At 35.8% G+C, this 22734-nt stretch overlaps 1 long non-coding RNA gene across 1 annotated transcript in view; it reads right to left on the bottom strand.

Moving 5' to 3' along the window:
* Positions 1 to 7828: 7828 nt before the first annotated feature.
* Positions 7829 to 22734, bottom strand: part of LOC135849154 (uncharacterized) — a 120905-nt gene continuing 105999 nt past the window's right edge. Inside the window, exon 5 of the long non-coding RNA XR_010559498.1 lies at positions 7829 to 7891. This is a non-coding gene — a long non-coding RNA (uncharacterized LOC135849154). The remainder of the gene's footprint in view (positions 7892 to 22734) is intronic.

Genomic DNA, 22734 nt, shown 5'->3' with positions numbered 1-22734 from the left:
CATGGTGGTTTCAAATGGTTTTGAAGCTTCCAGCTACTTTTAGGAAATTTCAATTTTCCAAAAAACATCATACAACCTTTCACAAAGTTGCTGGACGCTCCAAAACGACTTGAAATTCACCAGCAGTCAACTTCGTAGCGCATTGAAATTAGTTTGCAGAATGAATTTCGACTTTCCATCTTAGTTTGATGAAATTTTAGAGAAATCTCAAGTTTGAAAAATCTACTGGAGGCTCCAGTAATTTTCAAAAAAGTCGCTGGAGGCCCTAAAATTACTTGAACCTACCTGAAGTCGTCTTCAGAGGGTGTTAAAATGGGAGTGTAGAGTAAATTTCAGCTTTCCATCTCCATTTGATGAAATTTTGTGAAAATTTAAAGTTTCAAAAATCTGCTGGAGGTTTCAGGAATTTTCAAAAAGTCGCTGGAGGCTCCAAAACGACTGGAAATTCACCTGCAGTACTTCGTAGCGTATTGAAATTAGTTTTTAGAATAAATTTTAGCTTTACAACTCCAATTTGATGGAATTTTGTGGGAATTTCGAGTTTCAAAAATCTGCTGGAGGCTCCAGAACTGCTCAAAACGGGTTGAAACCGTTTCCAATCGATTTGGCATGTCGAAAATAGGGTATTATGCCAAATTTCAGCTTTCTCGGTTAATTTGGTAAAATTTTGATGTTTTCCCTCATTTTTGGCCTAAATTCGATTTTCAAAAATTCACCAAAAATCGAAAAACGCACTTTAGCACTTGAAATTTTGACAGGTGATAAATTTTTGCATGATCTTTCGATCTACCTTTGTAAAGTTTGAAAAAGTTCGTGCAAGTCCTATGTTAAAACGCAAAATCTGCGATTTCGGCGGACCTGTCAATCAAAATGGCCGCCATTTTGTAAATAAGGCCAACTTTTTTTTTGGCAAGTTTGTTTCAAAATGTTCCTTAAGATGTACCCTTTAAGAAAAAAGTTGTCCCGGAGGATCGGCGGGGGGGGGGGTGCAATTACTCCTATTGTCATATGCCGGACTATCAAGAGTCAAGTGCAAATGTATAGGAAAGTTAAGTCTGATTCGTGGAACAACTTACGAATGCTTGGTGAAAATTGCGTATTCTGGCGTTGGATTAATGGCTTGACGACGACGTTTTTGATGCTTGGATACGACGATGAGGTTGTTAAAATTCGAAACAAAGTTATGGGCAGTTTTCACCCGGAATTGGTGCAGTGATAGATACTTTGAAAACAAATTAATCAATTTTTTTGCGTTTTTTTTATTGTGTTTTATTTCCTTTAAAGTTTTGGCTACTTAATCTACATTTTAGTCAACTACAACTTCTTGTTTTTTTTTTTACAAATTTTCAAATTGTGTTTTATACATTTTGAAGCAGGCGGGGGGGGGGGGGGGTGGTGGAAATAATAGCAAACTGTGAATAATTTTCAAAAGCATACAATATACACTTTTTTATTATTTTTCAATCGGCTACACTACATTTTCAACGCTACGTTTACAAAACCCTGTCTTTTTTTACAATTCTAGATGAGTTCCTTTCTTCCAAAAAAGGCAAAAAATATCGATTTTTAACTAAAAATCGAAAAAAAGTCTCTCATTTTCAACAAACGAAGCGAAAATATTACTTTTTTGCGAATAATTGCCAAAAAATCCTATTTTTTTAAAAAAAAACTGTCAGTCTAACTTTTTGCCAAAGGTAGTCGAGAATTTTCGTTTTTTCAAAATGTGACAAAAAATTTTCCAAAAATTGTTCAAAAGTTTTCAAGTTTGCCAAAAATTAAAAAATTGTTCAAGTCTTGCAGAGGCGTGCCAAACGTTGGTGGGGGAAGGGGTTTGGACAATAGCAAAAACTTGAGTAAGTGAGTTGGAAAAAGTTGAGAAAGGGTAAAGTTGAAATGAAGTTGTGTAAGCTGAGAAAATCAAAGAATTTCACCAAAAACCATGACCTTTTACTTCTTGAATTATAAGTTTTCAAAAACTTTTCTCATCCTTTCTCTGGCCAAATGATGTTTAACTTGAAATTTTCCACACAAAAAATAATCCAATGCGTTCCAACCAAAACTGCCAGAAAATTTTGAATTTCGTTAAAATATTTGTATGAAGAAATATGTCTCATTTTTCGCAGAAAATCGGAAACGATTTCTGATTTCTGCCAAGAGCAGTTCTTTTTGAAAATGTAAAAATTATATCGTGGAAAAAATTAAAAATTGTGAATTTTCGGGAGCTTTTCAATTCAAATTTTTTGTAATTGTACCAACAGTAGCCCAGTCAAAATGCAATATTTGACCCAAACGTAATTGCGATCAAAGGTTTTTTTGATGAATATTGTCTAGGGTGGTATGCTGAATAACATACTAATAGTCCCCGCCCCTACCCCACGAGCTAACCCCCCCCCCCGTGGATCAAAGTCCCTCAAAATCAGTTTTTCGTCCTAAACTCCTGAAATATTGAATTTTGAGTAAAATGAGCTCAGTGATCATTTTCATCTCCTCTCCAATACCTATGAAAAGGGTCCAAAATCGTACCATCGGACAGTACCCTCATTGTGATCAACATACCTATTAAAATTTCAGCTTCCTGGGTCATCCCCACCCCATTTAATGCGGAATCAAGGTGAAAATCCCCTTATTTTGCCCCTATTTTCGGTTTTTTCATCCCAAAAGGAGTGAGGATGACCTAGGAAGCTGAAATTGGGATATGTTGATCACAATGGCGGGTACTGTCCGATGGTATGATTTTGGACCCTTATCATCCATTTGGGGTCATGTTATGCCCCTCCAAAGAAATGACCTTTCTGTAATTTTCAACTTAGACCCTCCAGACTCCAGAGGTCAACTCTAGCTCCCAAAAGAATCCCATTCCCCAAGTTTGACTGCATTTTATCAATTAGAACAGGTTACAAGTCCCAAGTCATAAAATGTAAAATTATTAAAATCATGTCACTTTAGGGGTCGTAGCGCCACCCCCTTGAGGCTAGGGAGTTGATCGATAGCTCATTTGATAGGTATCGGAGAGGAGATGAAATGATCACTGAGCTCATTTTACTCAAAATTCAATACTTCAGGAGTTTTGGACGAAAAACTGATTTTGGGGGGCTTCAATCCACTGTGTGGGGGGGGGGGGTAGCTCGGGGGTAGGGGCGGGGACTTTTAGTATGTTGTTCAGTATACCACCCTAGACAATATTCACCAAAAAACCTTTGATCGCAATAATGTTTGGGTTCACCTATTTTTGTCTGCTATTTGACTGGGCTAATAGCTAAAAGCATTGTTTTTGAAACGTTTAATTTAGTTCGAACCACATCTGGCTAATTAGCTAGAAACATCCGAGAGATAGAGGGGGAAATCTGGGGTAAAAAGTTGAAGAAAATTCCAGTCTCGCCCCCCCCCCCCCACGACACATCACTTTGTCAAGTCTCTGGCCTTTAGCCAAAAATTGCCAAAAATTCCAGTTTCGTATAACAATTACTTTCTTTAATGGGTACCTAAAGTTACAAAAAATTACAAGAAAAAAAGTTGATTTTTGAGGAAAAAAAGTCGCAAAACAATGTAATTTCTTTGCCAATGCCAATAATTTCCAAAATTTGTTGATTTTTGCTAAAATTGTAACATTTGTACACAAGATTCTCATGTTTCCCCCCCCCCCCCCCAAAAATACGTATATTGCAAAAATTGAATAAAACTTTGAAAAAATTGCTAAAAAATAATAGCAAACGACCAAGAACTCCCGAAACATGAAAAATATTAAAGAAAATTGTTCAAAAAGTGGTGAAAATAGTGCAAGATTTGTACAAAGATGGTCAACATTGCACAAAAAATAATAAGTAAGAAGGATAGTGTGATATCGTGAAAGTAATACCTATGTAAATTTTTTTCGCTCAAATCTGAGGTACATACATGAGTGATATCCATAAAAATTTCTCTTTTTTGAAAGGCAACTTATCTTCGATTAATATCCTTTGTCTTCAGGAATAATTATGTACAAGTATCTCAATTTTAAGCCACTGCTATCAATACAATTAAAAACTTCTTCCTGTACAATAATCACGAAACATAAACATAATATGATTTTTTGAGCATTTTATACCCTTAATCCAGAAATTGTCGAACTTTTGTACGACACTGTACGCCACAAGGTACCGCAATATCACCCTTATATACCTCCCCCTCGTACCTGAATTTCATTCCGAATCAACTTTAAACTTCAGTCTTCACACTGCGCTAATTAAAAATTCAAAATGTAACTTCACAAAATCCACGAGCGTATGCACAGTTTTTACTTTTTAGTTGCGATGTTGATGTTGTTATTTTTATTATTCTTGTTGTTGTTTGAATTTACAGCATGCTAGGAGGAATTCGTCGTACAGTGTCGTTTATTATTCATTTCTGTACTGCTCGTTTATGTACCTTTTTTTTTGCTCTTCGCTGTTTTCCACGAGGCAGAGTTTAGGTATCGTACCGCATACAAACATAATTTGCGAGTGTTTTTCTACTTTTAATTTCATATTTAGCCATTCTAAAGGAATTAATCTATTAAATGAGCTAAAGTTTTCTTCTTATCGATCGTTCATGTCAGTCCCCCAGCTTTCCGTTTAGGTACTCGACAAAGTTGAAATGGTGGAACATCACACAAAATTTCTCTTTTCTTTCCAAAAACACATAGAAAAAGTTTTAAACAAATTGAAGGAGGACAGGTGGGGGGGGGGGTACTCAGTCCACCAGAATCCAATTTTTTTAAAGTCTTGAAAGTGTACCTAATTTTTAAAATGCCTCTCTTACTCGTAATACACCCTTCGCTGTTTATTCACCTTTCACCTCTTCATCTTCTTTAGGTGAACAATTTGAAAAAAATGAATCATTTTTTTCAGTGTTACGAACGAAAAACTAATCAATTCTTCCATCCAATTTTCAATTTTTCCAATCGAAAAATTTATCAAGTATAATCGAGAAATTGTGGGTACGTGGATACGTGTCTATTTGTAAAATGTTTTTTTAAATTTCAAAAAATATCATTTTTATCAATAGACAATAAGCACACGTGGCTTCCAGCAACCTCTTCATTCTAAATTAAGAACCTTTCAAGGATACTAAGGTGAGATTTTAGCAAATAATCTCGCTATTCGATTCCTTTTTATTCTTTGTCAAATTTCCTCACATCGTAAAAGGAAATTAAAAAATAAATTTCTATACATAGAGATTTCTAAAGACCCTTTCCATGAAAAAAAGAACTATTATTTTCGATTGCGAAAATAAAAAACAAATTACGTCGAAATAAAATAAGTTGAAAAAAGATGAAAAAAATAGAAGGTCGTGTCTGTAGCGTTTTTCATTTATTTTATAATTAGCACTAAAAGTGACTTCGTGGTTAAAAAAAGAAATTTTGCATCCCCTTAGCGTCTTCTCATTCTCCTTCATCACCTACTCATTCAGGAGAAAAGAGAATTTTTCAACCAGTTAGCTTAAACCGATGATTCCACGATCTTTAAAAAACTGCCAAAAAATTAAAATCCGCTCCAACAGCTTGAAATTCGATTTTGAAGATGTTGTAAGTAAAGTAAAATCATGCAGAGAGGAAGGAGTAAAGGAGTTGGTAAAAAAAAGCATTGAAATTTGATTTAAAATTTAATTTTTTTTCTAGATACTCATTCAAAAATCCAGATTTATTATGTAACTTGATCAATAGAATGCAATCGAGTAACTCGGATTTTTCAGAGGGTAGGACAAAAAGTACATGAAAGGTCTTTTCTGGCAGGAAAATTTTGAATCAGGGATATGTTTTTTGATTGAATGTTGGTTATGAAATGTCATTGATTGATTTTATCCGCAATTTCTCAAAAATTATCCATAACAATTTCCCCCAAAAAAATAATCTTTGGAAATATACAAAAATCACCATTAACCTGTCAAAAAGGAAAAACATTTGTAATTCATCCAAAATTACCAGTAATTTACCCAAAATTACCAGTAATTTACAGAAAAGTATCAACCCATTGTTTAAATATTCATGAATAACCAGTAATTTAACAAAATATTACCAATAAATTAGCAAAAATTACCAATTTACCCAACTTGATTAGAAATTTAACAAAATTTACCAGTAAATTGCCCAAAAAAAATACAAAAAAATTATCAAAAATTGCCTGTAATTTACCAAAAGTTATCAGCATCTAATTTACCAAGAACTACACATGGTTCACCAAGAAATGACAGAAAATTCACCAAGATTTACCAAAATTTACCAAAATTTTACCAAAAACTACCAGAACTTTACAAAGAATTACCAGTAATTTACCAAAATTTACCAGTAATTTGCCAACATTTACCAGTAATTTACCATAAATTACCAACAATTTACCTTTACCTAAAATCATTAGAAACTTACCAATATTTACTAGTAAGTACATAAATTGCGAAAAAAAATGACAAAAAATTACCAATTTTACCTGTAATTTACCAATAGTTCCCAGCACCTAATTTGCCAAGAACTACACATGGTTTACCAAGAAATATCAGCAAATTCACCAAGAATTACCAGAACTTTACCAAAAAGTACCAGACACTTACCAAGAATTACCAGAAATTTTCCAAAAATTACCAGTAATTTTCTAAAAATTACCAGAAATTTTCCAAAAGTTACCAGTAATGTATCAACATTTACCAGTAATTTACCAAGAATTACCAGTAATTTACCAAGAATTACTAGTAATTTACCAAGAATTACCGATAATTTACCCAAAATTTAAGGTAATTTACCAAGAATTATCGATAATTTACCGAGAATAATAAGTAATTTACCAAGAAGTACTGGCACTTTACCAAGAATTACCGGTAATTTACCAAAAATTATCAGTTAGTAATTTATCCAAGATTACCAGTCTTTAACCTAAAATTACTAGTAAATTTCCTAATAATACTAGTTTACTACCAAAAATAACCATTTATTTGCCAACTTTTAAGGGTTTGACATGATTTTAGCAAGGAATAACTTTCTGATTTCTGAAACTAGTATGTTCAGATATCTAAAAAAAATGCAATTTTTCAAACATTTTATAGAATATTTTTTGGATGTCACTATCAGTGTCCACTGAAACCGAAAACGCAAATTTCTTGCTTTTTTCTTGCCTTTGTCTTGCTTTCAAACATGAAATTTCGTACCCCTCCTCATATTTATGCATAGATGATGGAAAATTCGTATGTAATTTGAAAAGTCGAACAACACCAATTATTCTAATAAAAGGATTCAATTTTTCTGATCTCAACATTTTTCAAAATTAGTGAGATAACTTCAATTTTTTTCAGAGATTTTTGATGTAAATTCTTTAGAAATTTTCTTACTTTTCGAAGGAATTTCTATACTATTATCTTGCTTTCTTGCTACCCATGTCAATTTATCACCTTTTTCTTGCTTTCTTGCTATTTTCTTGCCAGTAGGCAGTTAGACACTCTGCACTATATGCCTTAAGGGGTATATTGTTCATTCGTCTTCCTTACTACCTCACCAGATCTACTTATCAACTTTCATAAATTAAATTCTCCTCCATTATGAAAATCTAGGTCATTTTCAAATCACACCCTGCGCAAACTTGAAATAAATCAACTCCAATTTAAAAATAAAACACCACTTTGTACAGATTGTCCCCCAAATTATGCTATAACATGAATTTCATGCTTCAAGACGAGCTTTGATACATAGCTCAAAGGTTCAGAAAGTAGACAAGGAAGAAAAGAGGTCGAATAATACCCTATTCGATAATTTAATTTGCAATCTGAGCATACAATCCTGCCAAATATTACGTAGGTAAAACGATAAATTAAAAAAATGAATTATTACCTGATGATCTGCCAGAGGCTTCGGAAACTCCGCCATTCTACGTTTCACTTTCAGCAAAAATATCTGAAATCAGAATAAATAAATCATTTGAAAATACATAATACCATTGATAATTAAAACGCACGTTTTGTATAGTACGATTACAAAAGCAAAAGGTGGGTCAAAGGTGCTCGAAAAAAGCCAACCCTAGATACAGATACAGCAAGTACATATTTCATACATGAGCTCCCTAACCAATATTCGCATATATCACCATTCGCGAATACAGGGAACCTGAGCCAGAGCTGGCCAAAAAGGCCATACACCCTGCGTGTAACAATTATTTCTCACTCTCATTCGTCAGTTTCTCATCGAACTATACTACATATAACGGGGTATGCACACAAAATGTAAAGATCTTTGCTGCACAGAACGATCCTAAGAAGACTTGAAAATGTAATAACATCGACTCTATAAGAGGTACCTTTCCGTCACCCAAAAAAAAACCGGTCTTTTACGAATTCGGACAACGCAAACAACCCCACAAAAACCGAAGCGAAACCGCCAAACATCGTGTAAAACCAGCTCGACGGCGCTAAACACGAGTAAACCAGTCTCTCGTGTCTTTTTTTTTACTCCATCTTCGTCTTATGTACGTATTATTTGTTAAGTTTGGACCAAATACATTAAATAGAGAAGATGTGTGAGTAAGAGGGCGAGATGAAACGAGAGAGAAACACACACATACACATCGAGAGAAACAGATCTACGCTGAATAAGCCCTTCGAAGGACACGATTGCGGTTCATCGTCGTTACATACCATTAATATTTCTCTCTCTTGCTCTTTATTACTCATATGAATGAAAAACTAATCCCGGCACGGTGGCTGCGTTGCCACGTCTAGCAAAGTTCGTTGATCTGATGCGGCGTGGCGAGGCATGGTCGCCTGCAATAGCGCAACCAAGCAAATCGACGCTCGTAGTTCTCCGAGTAGGTATTTTAGCTCATCGTACACACATACTTCATAATGCCGCGTATAATACTCGTTAGAGTAAGTTACTCCTTTCCTCTGCGAGTCCTACTTGCCTCTAATTTGAAACATCCTCAAAGTAGCACGTTCTCATCTACTCACAACGTATAAAAAATAACGCCATTTTCGTAGAAACATTCAACTCGACGACGAGAGCCTTTTCAAAAGGAGGAAAATGCCTATACTCTACTATACACGTATTGCTCATCCTCGACCCCCCCTCTCCTCCCACTTCTTCCTTAAAACCACCATTCACAATTTACATTTACACACTTGTAGATGATTTTCAATGCAACGACGATCACTCTTATATATCGAAGGATCCCACCTCACTCGATCATATTTTCTGTAGTCGAAGTGCGGAAGGAGGGGGGAAAGGGAGGAGATCATCATCTTTTCGACGACTCAGGCACACATCGCGTTGCATATCGGTCGCCGCGTGTTCTTGTCGAAGTCGATTACATCGAAAATACAGTTATTCGTGCCATGCCATCATCTTCTTCATACTTCCTCTCCTGCTGTTGTACTTCCTCCCCCTTCCCTCCCCCCACTCTTGGCTTCTTTCGACGATGTAGGTACATAATATACAGAACGCGGCCAATTTAATTTCGCGCGCTTCGACGGCGTCGTCGGTTTCGCACACTCCATTTACCAGACCTCTCGTATTTAACTTTTCCATCTCAAAGGGCGCATTATACTCGTAAATGTAGCTTTTTCCAGATACGCAGACACATACAACGTGGTTGAGAAATCGACTATAGAGCTTTTACACGCGGGTTACCATCTTTTAAAACCCTCGCCCTTATGAAAGCTGTACACCTAGCTGGCTATATACCTATTACCTACCTACATATGGCGAGGATCTTTCGTTTAATGGAATTACGCCATTATCTTGGCTTATGGCTTACTTTATACCTAACCTTTTGTGCGGTAGAAAGGTACGTAAGAGATATTTCCTCAGCGCGAATTATGCATCGATGAAAGTTTTCTCTCTATGACAGGATGTGATTTTGATTCATTTACAGCGTTTGTTTAAAGTCCACTTTGGGTCTACTTGTTTTTATTAACCTTTCTGTCCGCAGCCGTTCTACAACCATTAAACGTTTCAGTTCGAAATAAATTCGATGCTAAGTTTAGTCTCCTCCTTCACTTTGTGGTTCAATTTTCATTTTAATTTCTTTGGAACCTAATATTATGATGAGAATTATTCTTTAGATTTAGTTTTACTTCTGGAAATTACCTATACCTATCATTTTTTGTACCTGGGTACTTGATTAGGCAACCCTATCAACACACTGGTTCAAAATTTGTTCCATTACTCGAATAACGAATTATGAAAAGATATAGATCCCGAGGGGAGGGAGGAAATACTACTAAAACATTTCAGGATCTATGTTCTCGATGAATGAGGGAAGAAAAGAGTGATTTCAACGATTCAAAATGCATAGCAAATGTATTAAAGCTGCTAGAAAAAATGTCATGGGTAGATTTTTTGGCCGCAGCTTCAGAAAAATTTGAAAAAGTCTCAATTTTTTTTCTAATTTATCCTTGAGTTTTGTGTATTTTTCAACTCAGAAAGACGAATAAAATATTATTACTTGAACAGGAAAATAATTCTCTAATCTGTTCTTTGAATATTCCATTACATTTTACAAATTTTTAAAACAGTCCTTTCTAAATTTTTGATCTTTTGAAACATCGAAAAATGTTTACCTATAAAATATCAACGTACAAAAATGTGACGTCCCAGGAGAAAATCGACTTCTGGAGGCTAAACGAAGTGTTCTACGAGTACGTGAAAAATGCATAAAACCACAGTTGTAGAGAATAAAATTTCCAACAACCTATAAACTATTTACTTATTTGTCTCCAGAATACATATTATAGTTTTTTTCTTTTTTCTCAAAACACAGAAACTCACGAAAATTTTTTGATATTGTGATTAAATATGTATGTCAGGTTTTAAAAACTGAAAAAAATGACCAATTTCTGACGTTCTCATAATTTTGCTTGATTTTTACAATTAAAATTATGATGAATTCTTGACATCATGTCAGACTTTTAAAAAGTTTTAAAAATATCTATGCCTACAACTACTTTTAAAAACTTGGAAAAAATCGTTGAACAACTAAAATTATGTCAAACTTTTGAAAATGACTTTTTATTTGTCAGGCCTTTATTTTTATTTGAAATGAAGTCAATTCAAGCGAAAAACATATCTATGATTTGAAACTTTCTTTGGAGAAGAGACGAGTAAATGACCTTAAGAGGCCACACATGCAGACAGATGACGTTGACTGGCCAGACAGGCAGGCAGGCAGGCAGGCAGGCAGGCAGGCAGGCAACAACTCCGGGAAGCCCTTAAGGGGGGACAGACGAGTCAATGACCTTAAGAGGCTGTACGTGCAGACAGACGACCTTGAGACGTCAGATAGATGGGTCGATGGCATTGAGAGGTCATTTAGATGTGTCGATGACCTTGAGAGGTCAGATAGATGGGTCGATGACCTTCAGAGGTCAGACAAAAAGACAGACGAACCTGAAAAATTTGATAGAGAAGACAGGTCCATGGCCTTGAGAGGTCAGACAGGAAGGCAGACTGCCATAAGAAGTCTTCTGTATAAAGGGTCAATGACCTTCAGAGGTCACACATGCAGACAGACAACTTTGAAAAGCCAGACAAACGGGTCAATAGCCTTGAGAGGCTACAGTTAGGAAACCAGACGACCTTAAGAAGCCAGACAGACGGGTCAATGACCTTGAGATGCTATTTCTTGGGAAGCCATGCTGGCGGGTCAATGACCTTAAATGACTGGGCATGCGAATGGGCGATGTTTAGAGGCTCCACAGTGACCTTGAAGCCCAGAGACTTTTCAATGACTTTCAGAAGCCGAACAAGAAGATCAGGCAAAAGACGATCTTGAGAGTCCAGACCAATGGGCCAATGACCTTAAGGGGAAAGACTGAACGGCAGGCAAACAGCCTTGGGAAGCCAATCAGGCAAGTCAATAGGTGGTCTGGATGGCCAAATAAGACCGGAACCTCACGTCTCATTCAGCATTAGGTTGACTCGACCAAACAATATATCCATGATTCAAAACTTTCCTCGAAAAGGAGAACTTACACCCAGACAGGATTTTTTTGTAATTTTGGTCGTTTGGATAAAAATCAGGGTTTTTGACAATTTGGACAAAAAAAATTTTTAATGTTTTGACAATAAAACAGAACTTTAGGCAAAATTATCAAGACAAGCAGGATTTTTTCTTGGCCAAAAAAATTAAACTTCTGACAGCTTTTGGTAAAATTCTAATTTTAGATAATTATTAAAGCAAAATGAATCAAAATTTTGGGGAATAAAGCGGGCAACATTGACAAAAAAATTATTAGTTTTGGAATTTTTGGCCAAAATTAAAAATTTTGACAGTTTTGGCAAAACTGACAGGGAAAAATCAGGATTTCGGATACTTTCGTCAAAAACTGGAATTTTTCACTGTTTAGACACAAAACCCAAATTTTTTGAAGCGAAATTTCGAAAAAATATGAAAACAAGGTATGACATGTTGATTCTCACTATTAGAGATCGCTGAATTTCGAATATTTATTCATTTTTTGCGTTAAGCTCTTCAGTGTGCCTGCAGTATTTCTCTTTCTTCTACTCGCCATTTTATAATAATAGAACAACTCAGGTCACTGATCACTGCAGTCTGCAGGAAAGAAGTAAAAAAAAATTACTGAAGTGATAAATATTCAAAACATTTGAAAAAACTACAAATAAGCTTTTAGTAAAATTTGTAAATTGTTAGTAAATTCACCTTATGGTTCGGGTAAATTGGGAATAAATCGAACGAAAAATTTCTCAACTTTCCACCTTGAATATTGAAAGTCACGCAAATCAACCCTCGCTCGACATTTTCTCATTGCACAGCTTCCATCTCCCTCGGCCCTTTCTACTCGTTAAGCACACAACAAACCCGATCGAAATTTTCATTCTATTCGTCGAGATGTCAGCGTTAACTATGGTCGGGCGATAAAACATACTACCGGTGTGGCTCCCTTTGGCCCCTTCACACACCGGGGCATACTAATGGGAGAACAATGTTCGACAATTTGAAAATAGCGAAACGTATATCAAGACTAGTCAACTCGGTGCAACTTGCTTCCGGCGATAAGAGCATCTTGACACGTTAATACTTGGCATTCTCATTCTCATCAGCTCGCGAACTATGCGAGTGCTTTTCGAAGTTCTTTCAGCAAAAAAACACTCTACCAGCGTACCATACACAGAAACACACGGAGAAGGCGAGACAAACCGGGTACCGGGAATTCTCGACGACAGTGCTGGGCATGGGCACCCGGCCCAGGCTGAGCTGGCGTCTTTGCCAGGCTCGCTCGGGCTCGTAGTCGTACGGGTACAATGGGATTTACGTAAATTTCACGCCACCGACATCGACACCGACACTACTTCACACTGTCGTCGTCGTTCTCGTCGCAGGTATTTTCAGATACGAATTCCATCACGAAACCGTGTGGCACAACTACGACGACTACGCGAATTCATTACGTAGATCGATTAAATGAAATATTGATATATTCGCGCACGTAGCTCGATTACGTTATTTAAATACGTAAATGAGACAACGGCAGCGTTACGTATATCGATGAAGTTGGAGTTTTTTTTTCCTCCACCAAACATGTTATTATACGTTTAGATTCCCCGAACCCTGCCCTTACCCTAGCTGCACAATTCTCGTCATCGCCAAACGTAATGAAAAATACTACATTACTTTCGAACCTCCTCTTATAATTCGATTCGAGCGCCGTAATACTATGTAAAAAACACGATGCGATTGACGTTATTTTTCTCATTTTTCATCGTGGGCTGTAAATAACGTCGAAATTTCTCGTAAACGCGTAAGCATCAGCGCCGTCCACACCTCGATTATCGAAAACAACAAATTATTATCGTCATCAAAAGCCCTCCTCGTTCGAGTTAACAAATCGACGAGTATTTTTTTCAAAAAAATCGTACCACGCGAATACGTTAGCTCGAATTTTGTCTTCTTTGTCTTCTTGTTCGGCTGCAGCCTTTGCAAATCCCACGTCGCTCTGATTGAAATCATCTCGTTTTCTTTACAACAGCAACCTTGACGTTGCGAAAAAATTGACGAAAGCTTTCTTACCACGCGATAAAATCGCCTACTCGTCTCAATAACTATCTAACTAAGTTAAAAAACACTCGAAATTTTCAAAATACCCGCCATTCGCATCACGATCGCGAGCCTTTCCTTATATTTTTACAAATTATTTATTCAGAATCGTCTGTATGGTAGTCCCACATGAGCTACACAGTATCTACTTCGCGCATAAATTCAAATTTCTCTCAGTGTATTTTCGTCGGTATCCGATATACTGTCTACGTTGGCGTTCACTCTATGAATGAGTTAATGGATTAGGTACACAGAGAGAGTCTATTGAAGAGAATGAGGAAAGTAGGGGGCCTGCTTAATGCTAATACATCTTATAAAATGATACTTTTGAACATTCGAAAAAGTATTAAAAGAAGGGAAAGCACGAACGAGAAAGTGGGCGATGGCCATCATCGAATTAACTTGTATTCGAACTTGCGAACAAGGTGAAATATTATATTCCGCTTTGAGAAATTTTAGGGATGATCGTGAAAGCCTGCAGGGATATATAGTGGGAGGAAAATTAGATATAATGTGAGTAGATATTTGGCTCCCTTCTTCGATATACAGAGTTCAGGAAAACGAAGATTTATTCTCACTTTGAGTGGGTGGTTGAATGGTCCACACCCCTCCATATTATGCAACTCCTCTGACATATTAGGGCCTTTGCCAAAATCAAAGTGAATTTTTTGAGTTGCGAACATGCAAGCAAAATTTTATTTCTAGAGCACTTTTTGGCTTTTGAACTGTAGACTGGAACGGTAAAAATGGCTTCCAAATTATCTCCGTAGTGTTCAGAAGTACTCGTAATTGTGTCGTGAGTGGGCGAGCTTTGAAGAAGAATTGAAGTGAGCTCTGCAGTAATATGCTCATTAATAGAGAGGGATTTTAATGCTTTGCATATTTTTATGGACTAGAAAAAGTGCATATTTGATAAGATCTCCACGAATCGCGAAATTTCCTGACGAATGAGTCCAATATCATTTTGCATATTTTATCACATTTTAGGGGGAAACTTGCATATTTCTACATATTTGAACATTTTTTAGCATTTTCTTTTTGCATATTTTATGGAAATTTTGCAAAGTGCCAATTTTTGAAAAATTTGTCAAAAAAGGTCAACTATTGAAAGAGTTGTCAAAAAGTGTCAATCATTTGAAAAGTCTGAAAAAGTGTCAATTTTTGGAAAAATTGTCAAAAAGGTCAATTTTTGGTAAAGTTGTCAAAAAAGGTCAATTATTGAAAATAGTTGTCAAAAAAGGTCAATTTTTGGAAAAGTTGTCAAAAAAGGTCAATTTTTGGTAAAGTTGTCAATAAAGATCAATTTTTGGTAAAGTTGTCAAAAAAGATCAATGTTTGAAAAAGTTGTCAAAAAGTGTCAATTTTTGGAAAAGTTGTCAAAAAGGTCAATTCTTTAGAAAAGTTGCCAAAAAAGGTCAATTATTGAAAAAAAAGTTGTCAAAAAAAGTTAATTTTTGGAAAAGTTGTCAAAAAGTTCAATTATTTAGAAAAGTTTCCAAAAAAGGTCAATTTTTGGACGGAAAAGTTGTCAAAAAGTGTTGATTTTTGGAAAAGTTGTTATAAAGCGTCAATTTTTGGAAAAGTTGTCAAAAAGGTCAATAATTATTGAAAAAGTTGTCAAAAAGTGTCAATTTTTGGAAAAGTTGTCAAAAAGGTCAATTTTTGGTAAAGTTGTCAAAAAACTTCAATTTTTGAAAGAGTTGTCAAAAAGTGTCAATTTTAAAAGTCGTAAAATGTGTCAATTTTTGGAAAAATCGTCAAAGTGTTAATTTTTGGAAAAGTTGCCAAAAAGGTCAATAATTATTGAAAAAGTTGTCAAAAAGGTCAATTATTGAAAAAAGTTGTCAAAAAAGGTCAATTTTTGGTAATGTTGTCAAAAAAGGTCAATTTTTGGAAAAGTTGTCAAAAAGGTCAATTCTTTAGAAAAGTTGCCAAAAAAAGGTCAATTTTTGGATGGAAAAGTTGTCAAAAAGTGTCAGGGGGCAGTCTATAGAAGCGTCAATTTTTTGCAAAATAGTCAAAAATATCCATTTTTGGCACAATCGTTACAAAGTTTCTGTTTTAGTCAACATTTTTAAAAAGTGTCCTATTTCTGGTAAAATTGTCACAAGAGGCCGATTTTTGCCAACATTGTCAAACAATCCTGTTCTTGCCAAAATTGTCAAAAAAATTTCGTTTTTTATCGAAATCATCAGAGTGTTAATTTTTAACGAGTTGATGAAAAATTGTAATGTTTTTTCACCAAATTCTCAAGAAGCATTTTTTTTGATAAAATAGTCAAATGGTCGTCATTTTTACCACAATTGCCACGAAATTTGTGTTTTTTTTTGCCGAAATGTCCAAAAAGCCCTGATTTTTGCCTTGCATGCCTAAAAAGTCTTCTTTTTGTTTCGAAATTTGCCAAAACAATTTCATCTTACATTTACATCGTAGAAATGTGCATAATTTATCACAGTTCACCTCCTCCCCTCTACTTTTCACACGACCTTTTGCCAATTTTTTTGCTTTAATTAAAGACAGTCTTAAAAATATAAAGATTAGAAATCCTATAGGTACCTAGATATGTATATTGAGATAATTTCGGATGCTTCTATACTTATTAAGAAGCAATTTTACACTCGAATGTACGAGTATGTACCCACGCTGCAGTCGTCGTCGAGATCGTTCTCATTGCATGCTTGGGAGTAACGTTATAACGTTGGCAAGCCTGCGTGAAAATAATTTAACGAAATAATCCGCCGCACTCGGTGCAAACTACAGACACGAAAATTGCAATACAGAAAGACTCACTCGTACACCAAATCATACAACTTTGTATGGTAAGTATCTAGGCGAATAATAATAAAAAAAAAAAAACCGAGAGAATTAAATTGCAGTGTACATCGAGAAGATAACCAAGGTCATTTGTTGGTATCGCGGGCGAAGCAAGAGGCGGATATGGCGCTGCAATTAACTATATGCAACGACAATACATACTATAATGTGCAACCACCTACGTAATTTCGCGATATATACTTATAACTCGAAATACGTGAGTGGTTTTTCATTCTTTATTCTCGTATAATATACGATGATGGTTTAGATTTCGTATAATAGAGATGGATTTTCTTCCACGGTGCTTTTTTTTCGGTTGATCGCGAATATTGCCCTGACCTGCTGCAATACAGGAAATTCGATTCGCTTTGCGCGGCGACAAACGACAATGCTGCGTTAAACAGCGAGCTGATTTTGCAGTTGTTTGGGCGATTTACTCGTATACCTACGCCTACGCCCCGTTACCGCAAGCTCTCTCATAGATTACTGAACCGTCTGTCTGTTGGATGCGTAGCTGTAGCTGTATCTTTCCCTGCAATGCTCGTCGGGTTTTCCTAGTGTTGGTATTTAGATTTCATGGTGCCGATGTCGTGTTAATTACAAATGACAAGAGAGAGACAGAGAGATGTTTTACGTAAATCGCAATCGCATTCGTCGTGTCGCTAATTACGTCACAGACGTTTGTACTACCGATTAGATGATTGATTTGCACTTGCACGTCGCGTATACCTAGACCTACCTACACGAAGCAACGGTTTTGTCGAGTATAATACTTCTCGAATGTAGGTTTAACAATACAATGTAGGTAAAACTATCGAGAGGAGGAATCTGCACCAGTCTCAGTCTGCATAAATACTAAAAGAATAAGAAGTGATGTGCGACTGCGATCACAATAACGGACGTCGTCGATGTCGTTTCGGGGCTAATTCGGCGTGAATTTCTGTCCATGTCGGGAACAGAGGTATGTCTGCATGTATCGGAGAAGAGAAGACCTAGAGTACATACTACCTATCTAATAAGTATACGAGACACCATGTCGACGAACTTATTCTATCATCGTGCTGCAATTGAATTGAAATTGCCGTCGTGATGGCGCTGGCGGGGTTTTCAATCGACGTATCCGCGAAATGCCAAGAATTCGCCATATCGCTGTAGAATTCGAACGGTATTCGATCGCATGCGAAGGTATAAAAAGAATGCGAAACGTGTGTCGTTATAGATGGCTGGGCGACGACGACGACGACGATGTACGACGATATCAAAATGCAATATGGTATGGGTTTTTAAATCTGTTTTAACAGTACGAGTGGTGAAATTCGATTCGTCGAAATTTCATTAAATTTGAGGCGAGTAGTGGTAAAGTTGAAAAAAATTGGCTAGAAAATGAAGCTTTTCAACTTTTGATCTAAAATTATTTCAATACTGAATCACATTTCAAGATGTGAAATATTTTTTATATTTAGCAAATTGTGTCTCTTTATTATTTCCCTGAGATTCTTATAGGTTTTCCTCCAAAATTCAATTACTGAGTGAATTGAAAAAATAAACGAATTTCAATTTTTTTGCTATCAGTGTAATTTTTATCAACTTCTTCATGAAATCGTACGTCAGAAAGAGGTCAAAATAAGACAATTGAATAAAAAACTTTTTTTGATGTTTGGAATTGAAAATTTGAATTTTTTCGAATTTTCTTTTTTTTATGATGACGAGTTCATATTATCGAGTTAAAGGGGTTTTCCTACTTTTTCAACGGATACGTAAAAATAGGGGCCAAAAGGGTCAACTTCGCCGATCAAAACTTTTTTTCGTGTTTTAAATTGAAAAATCTCATTTTTTCGCAAACTTTCAATTTTGTTAAATCGGCTTCACGACATAATGCCATCCCCATTTTTTAATATGTGGTTCAGCATGAAAAGTCATCCATAATATATTTTTTTTCAGAATTTTTGAGAGTCGGAATGATATGAAAAAAACGTTTTGAAACCTCTCGAGCTAATTTTTCGTACGAAAAAAAGTGACAACACTGATTTTTATGATATCACCAAAAAGGCTTTCAAAATCCTTAACTATTGGAAAAAGCTCCATTTTGGTAGGTATCGCGGTTATGGAGTAATCCTTTGCTGAAATGGATGATATTTCAAGTTCACTGAAAACTTTGACACCCCCTAGCAGCCTTTGAAAAATCACTTCCGAAGGTGAGTTTTCTTTTAAATGCCGAGCCGTCAACAACTACTCTGATTTTTTATTATGCCTAGTAAAGATGAATTCACGAAATTGCCAAAAAGAAGAAGGCTGAAATTATGACCGAGCTCAAGGATGTCCTAGCTGGAGGTTTTTGTAAACCCAAGAAAGCCGTTAAAATTTCTAGTTCCATCAAAGCAGACAAGCCAATCGTTATCAAAAATAAATTTAGCTCAATACAAGTTGCTGATGTTCTGGACAATAACCCTAATCCAGTTGTAATTGAAGAAGTTGAAGAGAAAATTCTGCCAATATTTCTTACTGAATACTCTGATTATATTCATGAGTTAACTGTGATTAAGCGTATTGTTGTTAATGACTTCAAGATAAAACTACTGAACAAGCAAATTCGAATCTGCCTCGCCAACATGACGACTTCCGCAACTTAATGTGACAGTATGATCAGCTTCTTAAGAAATATTATACGTTCAGAAATTCTCAAGAAAACAAATTATCAGTTGTAATAAAAGGTCTACCAACTACAATAGATGAAGCTGCTATCAAATCAGAGCTGGAGCTTCTTCAAATACCAACAATCATGGTTACCAGATTACATAAAAATGGAAATGTGATACCTGTATGTGACGTTACAGTACCAAATTCTGCTGATGACCTTAAAATCTATAACTTAGTATCTCTGTTTCATGCGATTATCACTGTTGAGAAAAAGCGCACAATTCCTCAGTGTTTTAGATGCCAGAAATTTGGCCACACTCGTAATTATTGCAATCTGCTGCCGCGATGTGTCAAATCCGCTGAAGAACACATATCTGCTGAGCATACAGTCAAGCGTTTGGATTCCCCAAAATGCTGTAACTGTGAAGGTGATCATCCAGCTAACTACAAAGGATGTTCAGCCTATAAGTCATACATTGAAGAAAAATTCACAAACCGTCAACACTTTGTGCACAATAATATTGTCAGTCATCAACGAAGCTATAGTTCAGTTGTGAAATCTTCCAACAATCTAACGTTTTCTTCTTCAAATAATGTATCAGCTATTAGCCAACTTATTGTGCATCTAGTTCCTCTTGTAGAGCAGTTATTGAAGTTACTTCAAGAAATTGGCAGTAATGAACAAAACAAGTAATCAGCCAAAATTCTCGCTTAAAATCCTAAATTGGAACTCTAATGGTATCAAAAACCATTCATCAGAACTTCGAATGTTCCTCCAAAAACATGACAGACATATAGCCTGTATCACGGAAACGCATCTTGTATCTCAAGATAAACTCAAGATGCACATGGAATGACCCTGCTTTTTCTCTTTGCACAAAATTCTATTTTATTCAAAGTAGAAGAACAAAGGCTTTTAGGGGGGGGGGGTCCCCACATAAGGGGATCAATTGCATCCTCCTGCCAATCCGCTGGGACAACTTTTTTCTTAAAGGGAGAGTCCTAAGGAACATTTCTAGCTCTTGTCCTCAAAAAAAAAAAAACATGGCCCTACTCACAAAATGGCGGCCATTTTGATTGACTGGTCAGAGGAAAAAAATCAAAATCTTACCAAATTCACCTGGAAAGCTGAATTTTGGAATACAGCCTATTTTCGACCTGCCAACTCGATTGGAAACCGTTTCAAACCGTTTAGAGTAGTTCTAGAGCCTCTAGCAGATTTTTGAAACTTGAAATTCCCACAACATTTCATCAAATGGAGTTGGAAAGACGTGAAATTCATTCTGTAAACTAGTTTTAATAAGTTACGAAGACGACTTCAGGTGAGTTCAAGTCATTTTGGAGCCTCCAGCGACTGTGATGAAATTTTGTTGAAATTTCAAGTTTCAAAAATCTGCTTGAGACTCCAGGAATTTTCAAAAAGTCGGTAGAGGCTCCAAAATGACTTGAACCCACCTGAAGCTGTCTTCGTAGTGGATTTAAACTAATTTGCGGAACGAATTTCGTCTTTCCAACTCCATTTGATGAAGTTTTGTGGGAATTTCAAGTTTCAAAAATCTGCTGGAGGCTTCAGAATTGCTCAAAATGGTTTGAAATAGTTTCTGATCGATTTGGCAGATCTAAAATAGGATCTATCCCAAATTTCATCCTTTTACGTCAAGTTGGTGAAATTTTAATTTTTCTTTTCATGTTTGGCCAAAATTTGATTTTCAAAAATTCACCAAAAATCCAAAAAGGCACTTAATAAGCACTTGAAATTTTGTCAGATGATAAATTTTTACCTGCTCTTTCGATCTACCTTTGTAAAGTTTAAAAAATTTCCTATGTTGGAACGCAAAATCTGCAAATTTCGGCTGACCAGTCAATCAAAAATGGCCACCATTTGGTGAGTAGGGCCATGTTTTTTTTTTTGAGGAAAAGAGCTAGAAATGTTCCTTAGGACTCCCCCTTTAAGAAAAAAGTTGTCCCAGAGAATCGGCAGGGAGTGCAAGCAATTGATCCTTATGCAGGCCCCCTGACTATTTGTCAATTTTCAAAAAAAAATTTAATCAATTTTTTTTTTGAAAATGAAGTTGTTCTAAAATAAAATTTGATCAAAATTGAGAATTTCAGCGTTATTTTACCCTATTTTGTTTCAATTTTATTGCGATATAAAAATTTTTCCTTGCGAGCCGTCGGAATTGTGGAAAAATGAAGTTAAAATTCTGTGTTTTGGAGCATTAAATTTTTCCTTCGCGGGTCTTTTAAAAAAATGATGAAATTTTGTAGCAAACTATCAACTTGCCCTTTTGTTTCCGTCTGCATCTGTGAATTTGGCTTCGGAAATCAACTTGGTACATGTTTTGGAGAAAATTGAGGAAAATCCTCAATTTCCAAATGAATGATCACTGAAATTAAATTTTTTTCAAGTATTCTCTCAGGAATTAAAGGGTTAAAGGTGTGTTTGTAGAATAAAACGATAAAGATTTTCATTAAATTTCTGGTAATTGATATTCCAAATATACGTACACGTAGATAGAAAGAGGAACTTGTACGTACATTTACGTCTATACGATTCTCGAAACACGGCGGTGATTAAGTGAGATGATGAAAATGTATGTATATTTATTCAAGGTGATTCGACATGCAACTTGGTGGGACGGAGGGTAGTGCAGCGTAGCGTTCTATCGGTGCGGATATTTTCATCGGTAATTTACCAACTAACGTTAGTTCTCCTTTAGGTTAATTTTATTGGACCGATGCACCTGCTAAAAAAAAAAAAAATACAAGCGAAGGAAAAAAAATCGATATAACCGTTGGACGATCGTAGTTTCTGGCGCTGAAACCCAGGTCTAGGTATATTAAAGGTAGACTCGCAGACGACGGAAAACCGAGAAATTTCCAGGAATTTTTCGGTATTTAAGTTCCCAACATGAGAGCTAGTTATTTTTCTATGGCGATGGAGTTCAATTGAGTAGACTGTGTAGTACAAGAAAATACAGTCTGTGCTGCTCGCAATGTCGGGGAAAGAGAGAAAGAAATTAGCACCTGTCGTTTAATCGTGACTGAGAATTAATCATCCGCGACCGCGTTATTGTTACGGATACGACGACGAGTTAACCTGGCGATATTTTGTATGTGTGGTATTAATACATATAATATAAAAAAAAATATCGCGAAATAATGGAAGCGACTAAAAGCCAAGAGGCGAAAAAAAAATGCTACAGAATTAATTCGTTTTTAAAACACTCATAAGGGA

This window comes from Planococcus citri, chromosome 5 (assembly GCF_950023065.1).
Source record: "Planococcus citri chromosome 5, ihPlaCitr1.1, whole genome shotgun sequence".
In the NCBI taxonomy this organism is placed as follows: Eukaryota; Metazoa; Arthropoda; class Insecta; order Hemiptera; family Pseudococcidae; genus Planococcus; species Planococcus citri.
The sequence above is the reverse complement of the archived record's forward strand: the minus strand, read 5'-3'. Positions and strand labels throughout refer to the sequence as shown.